At 42.0% G+C, this 22,693-nt stretch overlaps 1 long non-coding RNA gene across 1 annotated transcript in view; it reads right to left on the reverse strand.

Annotated features, from left to right (window-relative positions):
- Nucleotides 1–817: 817 nt before the first annotated feature.
- The window catches only part of LOC116410304, a 64,449-nt gene continuing 42,573 nt past the window's right edge, over nucleotides 818–22,693 (reverse strand). The window contains exons 4-5 of the long non-coding RNA XR_004222263.1: nucleotides 12,114–12,204; nucleotides 818–935 (exon numbers count right to left, since the gene is read on the reverse strand). This is a non-coding gene — a long non-coding RNA (uncharacterized LOC116410304). The remainder of the gene's footprint in view (nucleotides 936–12,113; nucleotides 12,205–22,693) is intronic.

Below are 22,693 nucleotides of genomic sequence, written 5' to 3' on the forward strand. Positions count from 1 at the left end.
GGCTTGGCTGAAAACATCAGTGGGAATACAGACCTTAAGCTGCATTTTGCAAGCCAAGGATATACATGGTGCATATAAATACCACTAACTAGGAATGTGCTGCATGTTGTAAATAACTATGGGGGAGGGGTAGTCAGTCCTTTTGCTCAGGAGAAAAGCTGTTAAAACAATGGGACTGACCAACGCGTCCAAAACAAAATCACAATTGCACAATTTCAGTGATGTATTTACTTTGAATCCAAGACTTTTCTAAATTTAATTGCAATTTTTTGCAAAGTGAGTTCCAGGAGTAAAAGGTAGGGAGGGCTAGTTAGCAAGGACAGCCTGTTGTTCCAACAAGGAGTGCTTAGAAGAGGGGTAGAGCCCCTGAAGAGAAGTGTATACCAGAAAGGAAACTGAGTGTTAAGGCGTAAGTTGTAGGAGGGCCTATGGGGGAAGCTCTGTACAAACGATCACCACAAAGGAAGGGGTAACAGTCCCTAGTGAGCAGGGAGCCCCTGGAACAGCTAATGGCACTCTGCCTGTGCATCTACATGGGACAGGGGGTCTTAGAGGCTTTGGTGGAAAATGCTGGTTGTGTGTATGGGACCTGTTATCTTGACCTGGAGCTTTCTGGACAAGAGATCTCTCCTTAATTTGAATCTTCATATCTTCAGTCTACTAAAAAATCATTCAAACCCAATAGGACAATGTTGTCTTCAGTACGGAATAATTACATGTTACATTAGTTGGGGTCAAGTACAAAGTACTGTATTATTGTTACAGAGAAAAAGGAAATTATTTTTAAAAATGTGAATTATTTGATTAAAATGGAGTCTATGAGCGATGGTCTTCCCATAATTCAGAGCTTTCTGGATAACAGGTTTCTGGATAATGGATCCTATACCTGTGCCTCTACGTTCTCCTGTTTACGTTGTCTGGTTGGTTGGAGAAACCTATAGCAAGATAAGAAGAGAAAAAAAAATTAAAAAAAACTGAGTTTTATCTCCCTTTATCTTTAATTAAGCACTTGAGCCACTCAAAGGTCTTTGTCTTCCCCTAGGTCAGGGTTGTCCAACTGGAGGCCCGTGGGGCGGATGTGGCCCTCCAGGAGATTTTTATGCCCCCCAGTCTGCTCGAAGGCTCCATAGACTTCACTGTTTGACATCATAATTTTAATTTAATCCGCCCCTCCCACATGCTATATGAGAAATAATATATAATAATAATATCGGCCCACAGCATGTACTAAATTGGACAGCTCTGCCCTAGATCAATATTGCAAATTATCCGCAGTGGTTGAACTAAAGTCAATATCTATTTTCCCCTGCCACCATTGTGTAAATATGTAGCTAAAAATAAATATCGTGCACGTGTTTGACCCCCTGACACCAGGACTAATCCATGGGAAAAAGCCCCCCATCTGAGACTGGTGCTTAGGGAAAATAACTTACCCATTCTGGGCTTTTCTATTGGCCCTAAAGGGATAACTAGATGCATACAGTACGTCAGAAAGATCCAGCTAGCTAGGACTATGCCGTAGTTGCTGACAGATCGACAGAATATGGTGATTTGTTCTGTAGGCATTACTTATTTATTATTATAATTATTTCTCCAGGATCAGTCACTTTTCCTAACAAATGCTCGCATTCCGGCGCAAGTCTGCCAGAGTCATATCATTTATTTATGAAGCACCGACGAATAATGCAGATCTACAGCCCCTCAATTATTTTATAATTGGAAAAACAAACGCAGCTTCCTCCTGTGTAGTGAAAACACAATCACCGTGCCCCAAACTTCCCAGCGTTATTCATTATAAAGAAAAGAAAAGAAAAGATGGGAAGACAATAAGAAAGTCTATGTAGAACTATGTTCTTTAGATAATGAGTGAGGGTTGGAATTCAGTCCTGGGCAAGGCAAGGAGAAAATGGGACTTAGGATGATGTATGAAAATAAAAAGCTCCTAAACTATGACAACAGGTAGGAGTGCAGGTATGGGATCTATTATCCAGAATGCTCAGGACCTGGGGTGTTCTGGAAAAGGGATATTTCTGTAGTTTGGATCTCCGCGCTTCAAGTCTACTATAAAATCCTTATCACAGTGGTAACTCAACGAGAACTGAGTAACTCTTTCCTATTTTGGTTTTTTTTATGTGGTTGACCTATGGCATAGTAGAGATGTTCAGGTCAGGACCCTAACCCACAAAATGTTGCCATTGTAGGACTCACACCCAACCCATACCTGCTTCTTTCTGCTCTGTATGTGATAAAGATTGTACTTCCCTAGTCTGAACCCCCAATGCTTGCCCAAATTTCAACCCAACCCCACCTGATCTAAAGGTAAACCAAAACATGGCGGGTCAATGTGCACATCCTTATGGCACACATCATTTCCATTGATGAGTATTACTGATTTTATTAAGAATTGCTCAATAGAAATGGAGTGTGCCATCAGGCATCTGTGTCCAGTTCACCCTAATAGAAAGCATATGCTGGCAGGACCGGACATTTATATCACCTTGGTTCTCACCAGAAAAACCCTTGTACTCCTTCATTAAGGTCCCTCTGGGAAGCCTTTGTTGCTGGACCATGGCTGAATCCTAACTGTGCATAACCATAATCAGACTTTGTTAAGGGGTTATCACTCACATTGACAGTGACAAAAACTCTATTGAATAATATAAGGAGAAAAAACAAATGGCACCCTGGATAAAAGAACTGAAAAACCTTTGAAGAGACAAGGTTGTTTTGTGCCAAGCATATTATTTTGATGCCCTTGAATGTTGATGTTTCCATCAAGCATGGTATTATTGGATCAAATTCTTGCTTTTTTCATGCTACAGTGGAGGAAATAATTATTTGACCCCTCACTGATTTTGTAAGTTTGTCCAATGACAAAGAAATGAAAAGTCTCAGAACAGTATCATTTCAATGGTAGGTTTATTTTAACAGTGGCAGATAGCACATCAAAAGGAAAATTGAAAAAATAACTTTAAATAAAAGATAGCAACTGATTTGCATTTCATTGAGTGAAATAAGTTTTTGAACCCTCTAACAAAAAAAGACTTAATACTTAGTGGAAAAACCCTTGTTTGCAAGCACAGAGGTCAAACGTTTCTTGTAATTGATGACCAAGTTTGCGCACATTTTAGGAGGAATGTTGGTCCACTCCTCTTTGCAGATCATCTCTAAATCCCTAAGGTTTCGAGGCTGTCTCTGTGCAACTCTGAGCTTGAGCTCCCTCCATAGGTTTTCTATTGGATTAAGGTCCGGAGACTGACTAGGCCACTCCATGACCTTAATGTGCTTCTTCTTGAGCCACTCCTTTGTTGCCTTTGCTGTATGTTTTGGGTCATTGTCGTGCTGGAACACCCATCCACGACCCATTTTCAGTTTCCTGGCAGAGGGAAGGAGGTTGTCGTTCAGGATTTCACGATACATGGCTCCGTCCATTTTCCCGTTAATGCGAATAAGTTGTCCTGTGCCCTTAGCAGAAAAACACCCCCAAAGAAAAATGTTTCCACCCCCATGCTTGACGGTGGGGACGGTGTTTTGGGGGTCATAGGCAGCATTTTTTTCCTCCAAACACAGCGAGTTGAGTTAATGCAAAGAGCTCTATTTTGGTCTCATCAGACCACAGCACCTTCTCCCAGTCACTCACAGAATCATTCAGGTGTTCATTGGCAAACTTCAGACGGGCCTGCACATGTGCCTTCTTGAGCAGGGGGACCTTGCGAGCCCTGCAGGATTTTAATCCATTGCGGTGTAATGTGTTTCCAATGGTTTTCTTGGTGACTGTGGTCCCTGCTAATTTGAGGTCATTAACTAACTCCTCCCATGTAGTTCTAGGATGCTTTTTCACCTTTCTCAGAATCATTGACACCCCACGAGGTGAGATCTTGCGTGGAGCCCCAGAGCGAGGTCGATTGATGGTCATTTTGTGCTCCTTCCATTTTCGAACAATCGCACCAACAGTTGTCACCTTCTCTCCCAGCTTCTTGCTAATGGTTTTGTAGCCCATTCCAGCCTTGTGCAGGTCTACAATTTTGTCTCTGACATCCTTGGAAAGCTCTTTGGTCTTTCCCATGTTGGAGAGTTTGGAGTCTGCTTGATTGATTGATTCTGTGGACAGGTGTCTTTTATACAGGTGACTAGTTAAGGTGTCCTTAATGAGGTTGACTAATTGAGTAGAAGTGTCTAACCACTCTGTGGGAGCCAGAACTCTTAATGGTTGGTAGGGGTTCAAAAACTTATTTCACTCAATGAAATGCAAATCAGTTGCTATCTTTTATTTAAAGTTATTTTTTCGATTTTCCTTTTGATGTGCTATCTGCCACTGTTAAAATAAACCTACCATTGAAATGATACTGTTCTGAGACTTTTCATTTCTTTGTCATTGGACAAACTTACAAAATCAGTGAGGGGTCAAATAATTATTTCCTCCACTGTATATCACAGTCGTACAGTGTTAGCGCCAAGGATTTGAGAATTCTTTGAATAAAGGTCCTATACAAGCAGGGCTTGGACTGGGTTTATATTGCATTCTGTGCCTAATATATATAATTTGTTCCTGGTTATTCCCACTTCAATACCTTTTGTATGTGCTCTTGACTAGGGACTTCCCATAATTCCCTCTCCCTGTTTATACTGAATCCTGGCCTTGTGTCTATTTTGTCCTTGGGCATTTTATAATAGATTACTGGTATGTGACCCTTGGCTGGTACTTTGTAGTCCTTTTTTAGCTTCCTGCACTTTCTGATCTTTAACATGGCCTTGAATGTTCTTAAATCTTACTCCTCCTGCTTTCATCTTTGTTTGACAGGCTTTTTAGTCCTTGCAGTACTGTTCTGTCTATTCTAATTCTGATTGTTCCCATCAATGCCCATTTCCAAGCATTTATGCTTGGGACAATTGTCTGCCTTTGTAGGTGCCACTGATGTCACTGCCATATGAGGTGGCTATAGGGTTGTCATTTTTGCTATCACCTTGTTTTTGGCAGGTTTAGAATACACAAAAGTGGGGGTTGTGGTTGCACCCAAGGAATAGTCAAATATACCAGTACAATGGAAGTGCAACTGATCTTGCCAAGTTACTACAAACATAGAAAAGGAGGGGATTATTGGTCAATGCACATTCCCTGGCCCCCTGATTCACAAGCCTTTTTAGCATCTATACAAGTATGTGTATTTTTTTTTTTTTTTAAAGAGGTGGGGGGTTATTTACAAAGTTACACCCCCACGCCTGTCCATTTAATTTTTGTCTTATGACTTTTAAAAATGGGTGTTGGTCTTGGTAATCTCTCTTCTATAAATGCTGAGACCAATGCCCTGGTCTGGAGACACGTTTCCCAAAAAATGCTACTATGTAGGGAGGTTCCAACCTATAAGAAATATAACTGGAAGTAAATATTTATGATATGTGGCTTACTGTAACATCCTGTCTAGATTTGAACCAGGAACCCACTACTTGCTGTGCAGTTAAATTGTATCTTGACTTCGACTGAACTCTGCCTGGACTGCCCCCCTTTGCCTGCTTTACTTCTCATCTGGATACTGATTTTGTTGTGCACTGCGGTTTTGGTATTGATCTGGCCTGCCTGACTCTGATTCTAGTAAGCTGCCTCAGTCTTCCTCCTACAATCTGGTTCCCTTGCTAGCTCAGAACCTTGGCAAATGTTCGGGTTTTGGGTTACCGATCATGGCACTTACCAAATTTATATTCATAACTTTGTAACTAAAAACCCCCTGGCGCTTGGAATACATGCCCTGGCATAGATACTAAATTACTTGTGAGACAGGGGACTGGGCAATGTACATGGATCAATCCTCTGTCCTTTCTATGCTTGTAGCTAATTTGACCAGATCACTTGCACCCCCATTGCACTGGTACATTATACTAAGCCTTGGAGTGCTCCCACAACCCCCCTTTTTGTGTATTATTTTGAGTTATTCTGTTGGAAGTATGGCCAAACGTCCATACAGTTGTAGCACCTCCAGTCCCGTCCCTTTTGGTAGCCTCACTCAGGCCTTACACAGTAGAATTTTTACAAGATAGAAAAAAAGCAAACATATGCTATATGCTATATAAACCTCCCAGAGTTACAAAACATGTAGCCTGAAAGAAATGCCCTAGGGTATCGAATGTAACCAGCTGCCCAGGATATTTTCTTCATCTTTGGGGGTCATTTATCCGCATTCGGAGTTTTTTGAAACCACAACGAAACTCATTTCCATAAATGTCAGTCATTTATTAGAAAATCCAAATTTAAAAAGCACAAACGGAAAGACCAAACATTTCCCATTTTAATGAAATTAAAAAATGCTGCAATTTGTCTAGGGAAACTCCTCATTAACTTCTACAGAAAATCCACAGCTTTTAGATGCACAGGTATGGGACCCGTTATCCATAATGCTCGGGACCTGGGGTCTTCCAGATAAGGGGTCTTTCCGTATTTCAGATCTCCTACCTTTAGTCTGCTAAAAAAATATTTAAAACAGTAACTAAACCCAATAGGATTGTTTTGGCTCCAATAAGGTTAATTATATCTTAGTTGGGATCAAGTACAGGTACTGTTTTATTATTACAGAGAAAAGGGAATCATTTAACCATTAAATAAACCCAATAGGGCTGTTCTGCCCCCAATAAGGGGTAATCATATCTTAGTTGGGATCAAGTACAGGTACTGTTTTATTATTACAGAGAAAAGGGAATCATTTAACCATTAAATAAACCCAATAGGGCTGTTCTGCCCCCAATAAGGGGTAATTATATCTTAGTTGGGATCAAGTACAGGTACTGTTTTATTATTAAAGAGAAAAAGGTAATACTTTTTAAAACTGTGAATTATTTGATTAAAATGGAGTCTATGGGAGATGGCCTTTCTGTAATTTGGAACTGGATAATGTGTTTCTGGATAAGGGGTCCGATACCTGTATTAGTGATTTTTATGCTTAAAAAATGGCTAAAATGCATGCTTCTTTTCCTTGAAAAATTTGAGTTTAAGCTAAAAAGAAAAAAAAAAAAAATAATGGAAAAAATATGAAAGCTAATAAATTCCCCTCTAAATACAAGTTGTGATTTCTGTTATGTTTTTGGAAAGTAATATACATGTATTTTGTAGGTCATTTTTTACTGAGAAAAAAGTCTGGGAAGAATCTTCCAATAAATACTATAGGAAACATGGTCTGGCAGCCATCAGGCCTGGAGCTGTCAAGAGCTTGATAACATTCTGATTTCTTTAACTATTTCATTGGAACTAATGTACCTTATGGATGGGCCTTTTTGGTGGTGTCCCATGTAGGGGGGGTTGTAAGCGACTACTTATTTATTTACAGGGCTAGACCTAGGGGGAGGCAGAAGAGGCAGCTGCCTAGGGCGCAACAATGGGGGACGCCAGGCATGTACCTCTCCTGCCAACCCCTAGTCCGTGCTCCCTTCTAATGGCTTCCCCACTTGTCATTGCAGGGTAATGACCCCCCCATGGCACACACACGGCGGTGAGGTTCCTGGGGCAAGGTGGCTGACCCTCCCCTGACAGGGGGAGTACATTCAGGGCCCTGTGAGCTCTGATGGCGGCCCTGGATCTAAGGATGCTTTTGTTTGTTTTTATGTGAATCAGTAAGAGCGAGCTTAATTGGTCACAAGTCTCACCATGCAGCCAAACACTATCACATATGTACCTGAGTATGTGATTGGCTGCCAGTTACTGGAATAACATTATGACTGTTGATAACACTTCTTGTGCAGCTCTGATTGGCTGAAAGCTGTTAGGGAAGGTGATGTCATGTCTCGTGACAGTGACAGTTATTTCATTTCTGGTTTCAGAGGTAAGTGCAGCAGATACCAACACTGGGGCAGGGGGGCATATTAAAAACAACAATACAAGGGGCAATTTGGGGTGGTTTGGCACCAATGATTTATAGTAGCTTGGGGAGTAGGGCCAAAGCTCCCAAAATTACCCCTTTGGTTCAAAAAATCCCCAAATTGGCCCCCCATTGCCTCCATTTGCCTGGGCAGATGCTTGTCATGAAGCTGTCTATTGGAAATGTCAGTTTGTCTTTTCAAATTACATTTGCTTGACAAGCAGGAAAAGGGGATTCATTTTAGGCATCTTTGCATTTCCCCAAAAAGCAGCCATGGGGGTACAGGGGGTACAACTTCAGGGGGACAAACCAATGATGGGGTCTAAAACCTGGACTACGATTCCCAGCATCCTCTGTGGTTATAGTTCTAGGGCAATGTGTGTTTGGTGTTTGCTCTGCCTCTCTTTAGCAGTTAATACCAAATGTCATTTGGTTACTAGAGTCCCAATCATCCTAGCAACAGTTATTGGTCTCAGCACTAGAGTGGATGGTGAATAAGGGAAACCATGAGAATAAAGACAATAGCACAAATCAGAATCAATGCCTAAAATAAGGATCCATTGTGTTATGGGTGCAGGGGAACTTATCAGAGCAAGGCGGGTTATGAGAAGCCCCCATTGAGCAGGAAACATATTCAGTAGCGCAGTACCACTGGGAATGATACAGAAAGGGAACCCCAGTATGTATTGCTATGAATGGCACAGAGGGTCCGACTCAAAAGAGCTTACAGTCTCTTCTCTCTATCTCTCTCCCCATAAAGTGAAATATCCGAGCGATTTGAGCGACTCGAGCGATTTGCAGTGATTTGCAGTGACTCCCAGCGACACAGCAGCAGATAAAGAAGACGACGCAGAAAAGTCTTTTTAAAGACTAAAACATCCATCAAGAGTAGAAGAACAAGAAGAAGAAGAAGAAGAAGAAGAAGAGGAAGAACCTGCCGGCCCCTTGTGGGTCATCTGGTAAGGAACCTGTATTTTCCCCTCTGGAATATGTATTATATAGTAGATGAGGTTGAAAAAGGACATCTTTTTACATTAACTCTAACCTTCCCAAATCTCTCTTTTATATTACAGGGGCAGCAGAGATGGGCATGAGTGCCAGTAGCAGGCAGTACTATGAGTACCGCTATGGAAAGGTAAGCGCCCCTAGTGGTAATAAATACACATTGCTGTGCTATTTGGGCTGATTGTCACTCTCAATATTATCACTGGGATTAAACTTAATGTCTTCTTGTTTCCTGCATTTCTCTAGATCTCATTTTGGATCCCCCCTCATCTGGATGTCTTTGAGATCAGGGATTTTGAGGATCCACGCGCAGGCCCCTATTTGGAGGGCATTAGGGGCCAGATAACAGGCGACATCAAGATGGCCCTTTACGATCTGTGGATGGCAAGGGATTGCATCCAAATAACAAAATGGTGGCGATTCCTTCTCAAGGCCGAGTTCCGAGGGGACTATAAATATATTAAAGCCCACCTAAAAGGCCTCTATAAAGAACTAGAGGCTGTCAACAAGGCCATCCTGATGCGGGACAACGAGAGATATTAAGGTGCTGTATAAAATCTATGCTTCTCTCTCTTCTTTCTATGGCCCTTCAAACATATTGGAAAAGGCACCTACTGACAGCACCACTACCAATTTCCTGGGTACCAAGTACAGTTGCACCTCTGTCTAGGTACCCTCATTAGCAGTAGGTAAGAACAACCGAATTCTACCAGCTGTGCCTCCACTACTGCCCAACACATTCCACCAGTGGTGCTACCCCTTCCAGCCGCCACTATTCCACCTGCGGTGCCCCCTACTCAATCCATTATATGGTTTTATACATAACAGCACCCTTAAGCCACAAAGTCATTTGGATTCCTTTTCACTCCACCTCTCAGGCTGCAGAAGCCGGGGTCTGCAGGCTGCCTGGGGTCCAATGGAATGCTGTATTCACCTTGTGGCTTGATGGTTCTCTGTGTATACTGCCATATTGCTGTCTTCCCCTCTATCTTCCACCAGCGGTGGCCCCCTGCTTACACTGCAGTTCCAACAGCAGTGCGTCCCCCTTTATTCCTTTTCACTCCATCCCTCAGACTGCAGAAGCCGGGGTCTGCAGGCTGCCTGGGGTCCAATGGAATGGAAAGGAATGCACTATTCATCTAGCAGCTTAATGGCGGCCATGTGTATTCTGCCATATTCCCTGTTGTTTCCATCTCTCCCATTTCTTTGGTTTAATATGGCGCATTGATCCTGGGAGCAAATCCGATTGCCGTTGAGGAGTCAGGAAGGAATTTTTCCCTCTAATTAAGCAGATTGGCCATAGCTTCTAAGAGGTTTTTTTTTGCCTTCCTCAGGACCAATAAAAAAGCGCAATGTATTATGTTTATCAACAATAAAACTGTGACTTACACAGATTTACCACCAAGCGGCTCTGTGTGTCTTTATTTTGGTAACTGGGCTCATTTGACAGGGGTAACACATTGAAGGGGAGGGAGTGGGAGAAGTCCTCGTGCGGGTATGGCTGCTCCCCAGAGCATTCTCATACTGAGCTCACAGACTGAGGTTCTAATGGGCATTCTTGGGATCCTCCCACCATTTCCCATCATGGCATGAAGGCTGTACGCTCAGTGCCCCCCACTGGCACATACAGGCATAGAAAAGCTGAGGGTAAAGATAAGATCATTTATAAAAGAAACCAGAATTGAATGTGATACTGACATGTGAATGTATCACACAGCAAATCCTTATAAAAGGATTCTCACTGCATAGAGATATTGCCCATTTTGTAACATTACGTAGTATGAGGAATGGATCCCATTCACCCACAGTCTGGCTCATCCGGTGCCCCCCCATAGGGAATGTAATGCACATGAGCAAACTGGCTCTGCCCTTCCCTCACTCTCCAGCCCTGAGCCCCAATCACTGAAGGGTAAAATGCATTATACAATATTCATTGGGCAGATAAGAAGGTACCTGTGGGTACAAAGCCTAAACCAGTCCCTGTAGGGTTACTATGGCACCATTTCTCCTGGGTACACAGAATATTAGCAGGTGAGCAATAATGACATTATGGAACCCCCATACCGAGGGGAAGGGAAATCCTTCTGATTTCTGACACACAGGTAACTCTTTTATATGTGTCAAATCCATTCGCATTTCATAATATATGGATCCCTAGTCCTGCCGGTGCCATCGGAACCAGGTGCGTGTGAATGAGGATAAAGGTACCAGGAAGCAGCAGCGGGCAGAACCCCTGTGGCACCGTGCCTTATACAAGAGCAGAATAAAGAGCTTCCAAGCTTTGCTGGATACAAACACCAGCATGGGGAGACATTACAACAGTTCTGGGGCCTCAGGGAAGTTACATATAGAACTTGCCCCTGAGCGTCTGCAAAATCTGGGCGCCCAGCCTAGTTTCCTAGTAGCACCCACACAATAATCTGATACATTGCTGCATTGTAGGGACATTCAGCATCCAATCATGTTTATCTTCTGCTGTATAATATTAAAGGGGTTGCTCACCTTTGAGTAACTGTTTAGTATAATGTAGAGAGAAATATTCTCAAATAATTTACAATTGGTCTTTATTTTTATTATTTGTACTTTTTAAATTATTTCAATATTTGTTCAAAAACTCTGCAGTTTGCAGTTACAAAAGCTATCTGGTTGCTAGGATCAAAATTACTTTAGCAACAAGGGAGTTTTTGAATTTTTGTAGCAGCAGACAGGAGGCAGGTACAGAGTGCACCATAGGTCGGACACAGAATCACTGACGAGTTCCCAGTAACATGAAATAAAGTCTCACAGCCTCTTATTGGCACCTAAAGAACCCATCTAACAACCTGCAGTCTGGGCTCACAGGGAGCAAGCAGCGGGGAAAGCAGGGGCGCAATGAATACACATCGATCCCTTACCGGAGGAGTGGGTTATAAGAGCCCACACAACGGTTGGAGGCAAATAATATTTAAGCCAGAAAACACTTGTGACATAAGAACAGGCAAGTAATTGGCTGATCCTGTGTCACATGTACAAGTGCATAATGTGCTGACTGGGACTCTCCCCATTATGCACATGAGTAATTCTCAACATGGTGGCAGGACGCTTCCTAGGGGCAATATCCGCCCAAAATAGTATTGTCCCCAAACCAGAATAAATGTGATTAGCCCACATGTTGGGCGGGGTAATATATACTTCAATGATAGGTGCCCTATAAGTGAGCTGCCTATAGCAGAGGGTAGGGATACATGTGTAGAACTATACAAATACCAGCCGGGGATAACTACTTACCAGCACCGCCTGTCTCTCCTTGGATGCACTTGTGCTCAAGCTCTTCTACTCACTCCTTCAGCTCCACTCTCCCCTCCATCAGGGCAGCAGACTGGAGATAAAATCAGATGAAAGCTCCATGTTACAACATCATATCTCCCACAAACCCTCCTGTACCGAGATCAAACAACCAAAAATGAATTCCAGGGTTTACTGAGCTGTTTAATGCCCAAAATACATGGATCAATAGCATATAAAGACCCCACAATGAAAAGAATACTTATGCACAAATAAGCACCTTCAACACATTGTGTCATAAGAGCCTGCAAAAGTATGATATATATTCACAAAGGACACATTTTCCAAAGGTTAAAATGGGTAGATATATCTTTCTACTTTCTCGGCTTTGAGTAACTGTTAGATAATGCTAGAATCTGACAAGGCAGGGCAGCCAATCTGTACATTTCTGCTGTAAGGATATCTATATGAGATATATATATATATACACTCTATCTGCCTTGGTGGTTATGGTTCCACTAGACAGCATTCTGTTTAAATACTAATAACACACAGACTCTGTCCCTTTAACACATCAACCCATACAAACCACTACAAGATTCGCAATATTTGGACTTTACTAGACAGTCTCATAATAACCTATAAGCAGAATAGTCACTGTAACTCCCATGATGCTACTATATAGGATAAAGATAATCACAATATCCCCCCAGATACACACACATATGGCAGTACAACCAGACAAATGTGAAAGTGCCCTGGGCCCAAAGCATATAAGAAGCACACAACAAGCAGCTTAATTCTACTTATACTTGTTGTAGGTTTTGGGACATGTTAAAGGGACACCTGCACCTTTTTTTAAGCATCTTGGCAACGCTAAAGTATAATTAAGCAGAACGTACCTTTGCATTGCCTGCTCTTTCCCATTAAAACTATGTACCATGGATATAATACATTGCCCTAAGGTGGATGCAGGGTACTGGGAGTTGTAGCACCAAAGCCAGCTGGACTTGCAGGACCATTTGTGTGTGTTCCCTCAAGCACAAAAGCTTCCTGCTCAGCAGCAGCAGGGCCGGAACTGGGGATAGGCAGAAGAGGCGTGTGTCTAGGGCGCAAAGGTGGGGGGGGGTACCAGGACACCTACCTCTTCTGCCTGGCTACCCCTAGAGGCCTCACGCATCGCTCACTGGCCCCCGTGACGCTCATCCCTCATCCCCTCTTCCCACTGCGTATCACCGTGGGAGCAAACGCACACAGAGACACACACATGCCGTGGGGCAGGGAGATGAAAGGGCTTTGCCTTGGGTGCGCCTGTGACTTGGCCCGGCCCTGTTTATTTTTATGCATGAAGCACACAATTGTTACTTTCAAGTTCACCTGTTTCAAGCAGGGCCATAACTATGGGTAGGCAGAAGAGGCAGCAACGATTGGGGGGCACCAGACAGGAGCCTCTCCTGCCTACCCCTAGTCCGCTCCCTTTAGTCATTGCCCCTGCCACTTGCCATTACATGGTGGGGGCAATGATCTTGCATTGCGACCCCCCTCCCAGAGGGCTTAAGGAGGTTGCCGACCGGGTTGCCTAGGGCGCTGGGTCGGCTTGGCCCGCCCCTGGTTTCAGGTAGGGTTGCCACCTGTCTGGTCTTGACCAAGACAGTTCAGTTTTAAGAAGGGCTGTCTGGGGCAAAACTGCCTGCCCAGATTTCCCATTTTGGAAAACCAGGAAGGACTCACTGATATTGATGTTGCAACTGACCTATTGCTGATTACTATGTCATAGCCCCACCCCAGTCACCCCCGAGAGATAGGAGAACGGCAGAAGGTGGCAACCCTAGTTTCAGGGTAGTACTGCCACAAATGTCTTAGGGAAGCTATGGGGGCCCCCCAATGAGATCTTTGCCCTGAGACAAATAATACCTTAAATCAGCTCTGGGGTTCTGAAAATCTTTTATGTCTGCTCTTTAATAATTTGTGCAGATTTGCCATAGCTTTTCTCCATCTGCTGAGATCACTAGTGCCGTTGCCGCTGGAGTCTAGCAGGATCCGGAGATACGTGCACTACAACCCTCTTTGGTATCTTCCTTTTAAGGTCTTAAGATATAGATGAACTTCCAGTCCAATGAGTTTTCCAAACTTGCTGGCATATCCCAAACAAAACTTTCATATCACCAACTTGCAGGACGTTAAACAGTTTAGCTGGAATTCCATCATATCCTGCAGTTTGGGTTTTAGCAATGCTTTCTATGGCTCTTTCAACTTCACTTTGCTAAACGTCAAACTCCAAATCAGTAAAACTACTGTAAACTCAACAAAGATATTGGGGTGTTTCATACACATTCCAATTCTTCTGTGTAATCCAAGTTGTAACCATACTTACTTTTTACAAGACCAAGTTTTGCCTGGAATCGTTGCGTGCAAGTATATAGGTAGATAATGCGAAGAAAGGATCCATCAAACTGTTGATGCCAAAACAAATGGGTGCTCCTACACTGACCGGACAATACGTGTGTGGATTTGAAACTGATCACTGCTTCATGTGCTTCCTGCGGGCATTCCATTTCCAAAGAGGACATCTTTAGCAATACTACCAAGTACAGGTATAGGACCCGTTATCCAGAATGCTCGGGACCAAAGGTATTCCGGATAAGGAGTCTTTCCGTAATTTGGATCTCCATACCTTAAGTCTACTATCAAATCAATAAAACATTAATCAAACCCAACAGGATTGTTTTGTATCCAATAAAGATTATTTATATCTTAGTTGGGATCCATTACAAGGTACTGTTTTACTACTACAGAGAAAAAAGGAAATAAGTTTTAAAATTCTGAATTTTATTGATTAAAATTGAGTCTATGGGAGACGAGCTTTCCGTAATTCGGAGCTTTCTGGATAACGGGTTTCCGGATAAGGGATCACATTCCTGTAGTATCTTTTAGTTTAGCCAATAAAATGATCGCATTGAGCCCAATAAAAGTTTTTGATTTACAGTATGTTGTCTCACAGCATAGAGCACTTAAGGGAAACTATACCCACAATATAAAAATATATTGCATAAACAAGCTCATAGGTAAAACCCTGCTTCATCTAAATAAACCTTTTTTAGTAGTACAGGTATAGGACCTGTTATCCGGAATACCCTTGGTCCCGAGCATTCTGGATAAGGGGTCTTTCCGTAATTCGGATCTTCATACCTTAAGTCTACTAAAAAATCAATAAAACATTAATTAAATCCAATAGGATTGTTTTGCATCCAATAAGGATTAATTATATCTTAGTTGGGATCAAGTACAGGTACTGTTTTATTATTACAGAGAAAAGGGAATCAATTTTAAAAATCCTAATTATTTGATTATAATGGAGTCTATGGGAGACAGGCTTTCCGTAATTCGGAGCTTTCTGGATAATGGGTTTCCGGATAACCTGTATGTGTTATTGGGTACTCCTAAATACAAAATTGCCATTTTAACCCTTTTACTGCCAGCCGTTTTGGTCAAAGCGGAACTTGTATTGCCAGACAGTTTTCGAACATTTTGCACTGTTTCACTTTAGGAGCCTTTCCTCGGGGGGACTTTTAGTTTACCCAGGAAAAAAATATATTGTTTTGTCCAGGACAACCTAAGCTTTCAAAATATGGTAGAATTTTTGTGTAATTCCAATTCTGTAACAAGATGTAGGCTTCTAAATGTCTAAAAATGAAAAAAAAAATCAAATTTTCCATAATATAAACACACATACTAGAAACAAAAAATATTTTATGCACAAATATACAACTGATTTGGAAAGTCCCATGTCTCCTGAACGTGCCAATACCAAATATATATAGTTTTATGGAGATTTCTCACTTGTATAGGTCAAAAACTCCCAGCAGTACATTACCAAATTTCCAAAGCACTGCTCCAGAAAGCTGCATACTTTAGATTTCGAGGCCAAAAGTTCCACTAACAGAAGGTTTATCCCAGAAAATTATACATTTCTGGAAAGAACAGATTCTGGGGAATACAGAATAGGTAGAACTGCCTGTCTACTCCAAACTACCACATTTTTTTCGCCCTATAAGACGCACCCAATTTTAAAGGAGGAAAATCTAGAAAAAAAAAAGATTCTGAAGCAAATACTGTAGTAAAATATTTTATATCAACTGTATAAAGTTAATTGTCTCTGGGCCCCCCCCAAGCATCCTTCAGCTTCCCCCAGCCCCCCCCCCCAAGTATCCTTCAGCTTCCCCCAGCCCCCCCCCAAGTATCCTTCAGCTTCCCCCAGCCCCCCCCCCAAGTATCCTTCAGCTTCCCCAGGCCCCCCCCCCCAAGTATCCTTCAGCTTCCCCCAGGCCCCCCCCAAGTATCCTTCAGCTTCCCCCAGGGCCCCCCCCCAAGTATCCTTCAGCTTCCCCCAGGGCCCCCCCAAGTATCCTTCAGCTTCCCCAGGGCCCCCCCAAGTATCCTTCAGCTTCCCCCAGGGCCCCCCCAAGTATCCTTCAGCTTCCCCCAGGCCCCCCCAAGTATCCTTCAGCTTCCCCCAGGCCCCCCCCCAAGTATCCTTCAGCTTCCCCCAGGGCCCCCCCCAAGTATCCTTCAGCTTCCCCCAGGGCCCCCCCAAGTATCCTTCAGCTTCCCCCAGGGCCTCCAAGCATCCTCCAGCTCCCCCACGGCACAAACAGCATACTTCAGCTTCCCCCCCGGGCCCCCAAGCACCTTCCATTATCCCCCAGCGGCCTCCGGCTCCTGCGATGTCTTCCTCTCTGTGCCGCGGCTCCCTGCGGCTTCCGTGCTTTTATAAGGTTGCGCCCTGTGCGTGTGACGTCAGTACGCACGGGCGCAACCTTATAAAAGCGAGTATGCGGCAGAGAGCCGCGGCACATAGAGGAAGGAGCATTCGCCGTATAAGACTCACAAACTTTTCCCCCCAAGTTTGGGGAAGAAAAAGTGTGTCTTATACGGCGAAAAATAGGGTACTAAGTCGCAATGCTTTCCTAAAGTTATTGGTTTTTATCAAAATTTGTGACATTTTTAAAAAATCGCTTCGAAGATTCCACTCTATAGTATCTATCTCCTACAGGTCATAAAGTAACCAAATAAAACACCCTCAATTTCAACGCCAGGGGTCCACTGAAAAGTTTGATGCCCAATATGTATAGGTTTAGCTAAGTATGTGGCATGTAGGGGCCCCAATGTGAACATTCCCCCATATGATCTATCATTTCTGTCATTTCAGCTTCTGCAAAATCAACACATTTACATCATTTTGTGTGGGACAACACTACAAAAACAGTACGCTCACCCCAGAAAGCCATATATTTTTGGAAAGTACACATTCCCCCGAATCTAAAATGGGTACCTGTGTCTTTCTACTCCAAAGTACCAAGCCGCAAAGCATTTCTAAAGTTAGCAATTTTGATGACAATTCCAAAAATCCCCTCAAAGCTTCCACTTTGCAGCATCTTATCTCCCACATAGCATTAGGTACCAAGGTAAAACACCCCAAATATGAACCCCAGGGGTCCACTGAACAGTTTAATGCCCAATATGTATAGGTTTACCAAAGTATGTGGCATGGAGGGGCCCCAATGTGAACATATCCCATATGATCTGCCATTTCTGTCATTTCAGCTTCTACAAAATCAACACATTTACATCATTTTGTGTGGGATAAAGTTAGTAAAAAGTACGCTCACCCCAGAAAGTCATATATTTTTGGAAAGTACACATTCCCCCAAATCTAAAATGGGTTCCCCTGTCTTTCTACTCTCAAGTACCAAGTCACAAAAGCTTTCCTAAGTTTGCTGATTTTATTACATTTCTAAAAATTACCTCAAAACTTCCAATATGCAGCATCTTATTTTCTATAGGTGATTAGGTACCAAGTTAAAACACCCTAAATATGAACCCCAGAGGTCTACTGAACACTTTGATGCCCACTGTACATAGGTTTATCAAAGCACATGGCACTTTGAGACCCCAAAATATACCGTGTGTGCACTAATTCCATGGCTTACTTTTACCTAATTCATAAACACATGGCAGTTTTATGTGGGATAGAAACTGCAAAAATATAGGGTTACCCCTGAAAACCATATATTTTTGGAAAGTACACATTCAGACAAATCCAACATGGGTAAAGAGTCCTTTCTACACCAAAGTACCAATCTGCAAAGCTTTCCTAAAGCTAGTGGTTTCTATGATATTTCAGATTTCAATTTCTTGCGTACAAAAGAAAATCACCCCAAATAGGAACACCAGGGGCCTACTGAACAGTTTGATGCCCTACATGCATAGATTTACCAAACTATGCGGAGTACAGGGGCACCCAAATGAAAAAAATGCATATAAATTTTCACAAATGACGCTCCAGCTCATGCAGTTTTTGCACCCGGTATGTGTATTATGTGCCATAAGACCCCCTAACAGTACCGAGACCCTAGAAAACCATACATTTTCTGAAAGTACACAATCTGACAAAACAAAAAAGGGTAAATACATCTTTCTACTGCAAACTACCAAACTACAAAGCTATGCTAAACAGAATGGTTTTTATAACATTTCTGAAAATTGTTACAAAGCTTGCATTTTGTCCCATTACGCTTTAAAAATTATAGAAAGAAAAGAAAAAGTGTTAAAACCAAAATTAACCTTATACCTATTTGCAAAGTACTGCAGGCTAAACTATAGCCAGCAGGTCCTGGATTTTGTTACACTATTGCGAATTACCTTAGGTATAAATATCACCTTCTATGCAACCACTCACAAGACAACACATATAATCACTGACTATACTTTACAATAGGTAAGTTCCCACAATACCCGTTAGGTGTTATACCCTTCTGCATATATATCTACCACTTTTGTCCTTGGTATTCATGGGGGGAAAAACTCTTCGAGTTTCAGCAATGCTGGGATTTTTTCAATTATCCGGGTGGGATAGATTGGGTATATTACCACTTGTGTTTGTTATGTTGCGCTCATATTACAATCACAAATACAATCAGGTTGCGGTAAGTAATATGTAGACTTATTGAGTATGCTTTGTTAACTAAACAATCACAGCCCCGGAAGATATCTAATTGGCTCCGGTTCAACTACGTATTCGGATCGCTCTTTACAGATTAATTGGCGGTCATAATGGTAGAATACTGGATAAATTAACCTTTCCCTGCTCCACAAATCACAGCATCCGGTGGATCCCAGGGTTTGCCGTGGTTCAACTACACGTCTCGATAATCCTTTACCTCAAAACTGGATGTATTTTACACATTGGTAACTATACTTATGCATTAATCGAACTCATTTTTTATATATCGGTACCACCTAAATTCTTGTTGCACATCAATAAAGCATCTAGTTGTAACGACGCTTCATGTCATGTCTTTATTCATACCGTACATTCAGAGGGATGCGTGTTCTAATGTACACATTTCATAGTGTACATCAATGTGATATCAAAAATTCACCAAAACATAAGAAGCATACATACAATGAAGCTTTATACGCTCCCTAATTTAGCGTAAGTAAATTGTTATACCGCAATTAATTACGAAGTCCCAAAATGATGGGGATCGATTCCACACTCTCCACAGCCTCTCCGTTCGATTCGGTGGTGTCACCCATATGGCCTACCCGGTCATATTATAATTACCTCTAAGCTTCCCGAAACGCGACACGAGAGCAAAGTTCACCTTACCCGTCACCTGGCGCAACACAATTTAACTACAAGGTCACAATATGCCGCTAGCACAAATTACAAATCTACCCTGACCAATGGTTTTGACGAAACGCGCTTGAGTTTAAAACTGGCCATACACGCACCGATAATATCGCAGGAAGCTGCTGATATCGGTCGACTCGCCGATCGGGCCAGTAAAAAGATTTTCATCGGGCGCCATAGAAGGCGCCTGACCAAAATCTGCCTTCAGCGCTGAATCGGCAGAAGGAGGTAGAAATCCTATTGTTTCTACCTCCTTATCTGCCTGTTTAAGCCCTGAAGGTTAGTGGCGGATCTGACGATCTTTCGCCACGTGTGGCAACCTTAAGGCTGCAGATTCCAAACACTGACCCCATCATTAGCTTATCATAGAGCGCTTCACCACCCAAATGTAAGGTTCAATATTAATATCCCCTGATCGATTTCCTCAAAATCGTTTGGCGTTTCAAATGTTGTTTCTCAAAAGGAAGCCCTCCTAATGCACCCGGTGTATCTTAAAACTAGTTTCTCCCCATAGAGCTCTTCCCGCCCGTTGTTAGCACTCAATTTGTATATACAGACCAACCAGGGCGTTAGCTATTAATCACTCAATGTGGCTGGTTATTTCAAAGGTAACGGAATCAATCGGTGACTTATGTTAGAATCGTGACGAAAAGCAATCACATCTCAACTTCTAGCCCATTCAGTATACATCAACTTTTTACAACTCCGATCTATCAAGTCCCACCCATTTGGTTACTAAATTGGCACTCAGAGTCTATTTTTCACGGCGATTGCAGACGTCTGTTTAAGTATATAGTTGTTGCCTTCCGGAATAAATGTATTTATACACACATTTTACATATGATACACAATCAGAATGTTATGTACAAGCAAGAAATGACTCCAGTGCTATAGTATAGTGTGAGTATATTTGTGTATGTGAGTATGTGTGTGAGTGTATATGTGAGTATGTGTGTGAGTGTATATGTCTGTATGTGAGTGTATATTTCTCTATGTGTGAGTGTATATGTCTGTATGTTTGAGTGTATATGTCTGTATGTTTGAGTGTATATGTCTGTATGTGTGAGTGTATATGTGAGTGTATGTGTGTATATGTGAATGTTTATTCCAGTCTGGTAGTTTCTATGATATTAGAAGCAATGGAAATAATATAAAACCCCAATGTTGGTTATTTTCCCACAGAAGAGGAAATCGCTGGTGCTGCTACTTTCCCGGGATCCCCATTACTAACAAGGCAGGGCATTATCAGTTTTTAGCAAGGACTTAAATGTCTGTATTTGCCCCATGTGCTGTAGGCCTAAGGGTAGGGACCTACACAGACAATAGGGAGTAGGAGTCCTCCTTCTACGACCGTGAGTGTGGCAATCTATATATTAATAAAAAGGTTTTATGCTATATAGCACTCCTGTTTTATAGAATTTTAATTCTGCTGTTTGAATAAAAATGGGATTTATTTAAGGCAAGAAAGTTCTTGAAGTCTGTGAGTGCCCACTTCTACCATATAGAGTGCCCCAAAGTTACAGATCAATTACACCACTTTCTATCTGCATGAAAAGGGTGTAGGAACACATTCTTCCCTGAATCTATAGTAACACAGAAAGGTGGAATAGCCCTACAAAGAATACTGCACCATATTTTGATTTTTTTCTTTTTTCCTGGCTTTATATACTACAACCTATTGATTGCTCAGAACCTTGGCAAATGTTCGGGTTTTGGGTAACCGATCATGGCACTTACCAAATTTATATTCATAACTTTGTAACTAAAAACCCCCTGGCGCTTGGAATACATGCCCTGGCATTGATACTAAATTACTTGTGAGACAGGGGACTGGGCAATGTACATGGATCAATCCTCTGTCCTTTCTATGCTTGTAGCTAATTTGACCAGATCACTTGCACCCCCATTGCACTGGTACATTATACTAAGCCTTGGAGTGCTCCCACAACCCCCCTTTTTTGTGTATTATTTTGAGTTATTCTGTTGGAAGTATGGCCAAACGTCCATACAGTTGTAGCACCTCCAGTCCCCTCCCTTTTGGTAGCCTCACTCAGGCCTTACACAGTAGAATTTTTACAAGATAGAAAAAAAAGCAAACATATGCTATATGCTATATAAACCTCCCAGAGTTACAAACCATGTAGCCTAAAAGAAATGCCCTAGGGTATCGAATGTAACCAGCTGCCCAGGATATTTTCTTCATCTTTGGGGGTCATTTATCCGCATTCGGATTTTTTTGTTTTAGAGTTTTTGGAAACCACAACGAAACTCATTTTCATAAATGTCAGTCATTTATTAGAAAATCCAAATTTAAAAAGCACAAACGGAAAGACCAAACATTTCCCATTTTAATGAAATTAAAAAATTCTGCAATTTGTCTAGGGAAACTCCTCATAAACTTCTACAGAAAATCCACAGCTTTTAGATGTACAGGTATGGGACCCGTTATCCATAATGCTCGGGACCTGGGGTCTTCCAGATAAGGGGTCTTTCCGTATTTCAGATCTCCTACCTTTAGTCTGCTAAAAAAATATTTAAAACAGTAACTAAACCCAATAGGATTGTTTTGGCTCCAATAAGGTTAATAATATCTTAGTTGGGATCAAGTACAGGTACTGTTTTATTATTACAGAGAAAAGGGAATCATTTAACCATTAAATAAAACCCAATAGGGATGTTCTGCCCCCAATAAGGGGTAATTATATCTTAGTTGGGATCAAGTACAGGTACTGTTTTATTATTACAGAGAAAAAGGAATCATTTAACCATTAAATAAACCCAATAGGGCTGTTCTGCCCCAATAAGGGGTAATTATATCTTAGTTGGGATCAAGTACAGGTACTATTTTATTATTAAAGAGAAAAAGGTAATACTTTTTAAAACTGTG

Source organism: Xenopus tropicalis, chromosome 4, assembly GCF_000004195.4.
Source record: "Xenopus tropicalis strain Nigerian chromosome 4, UCB_Xtro_10.0, whole genome shotgun sequence".
Lineage (NCBI taxonomy): Eukaryota > Metazoa > Chordata > Amphibia > Anura > Pipidae > Xenopus > Xenopus tropicalis.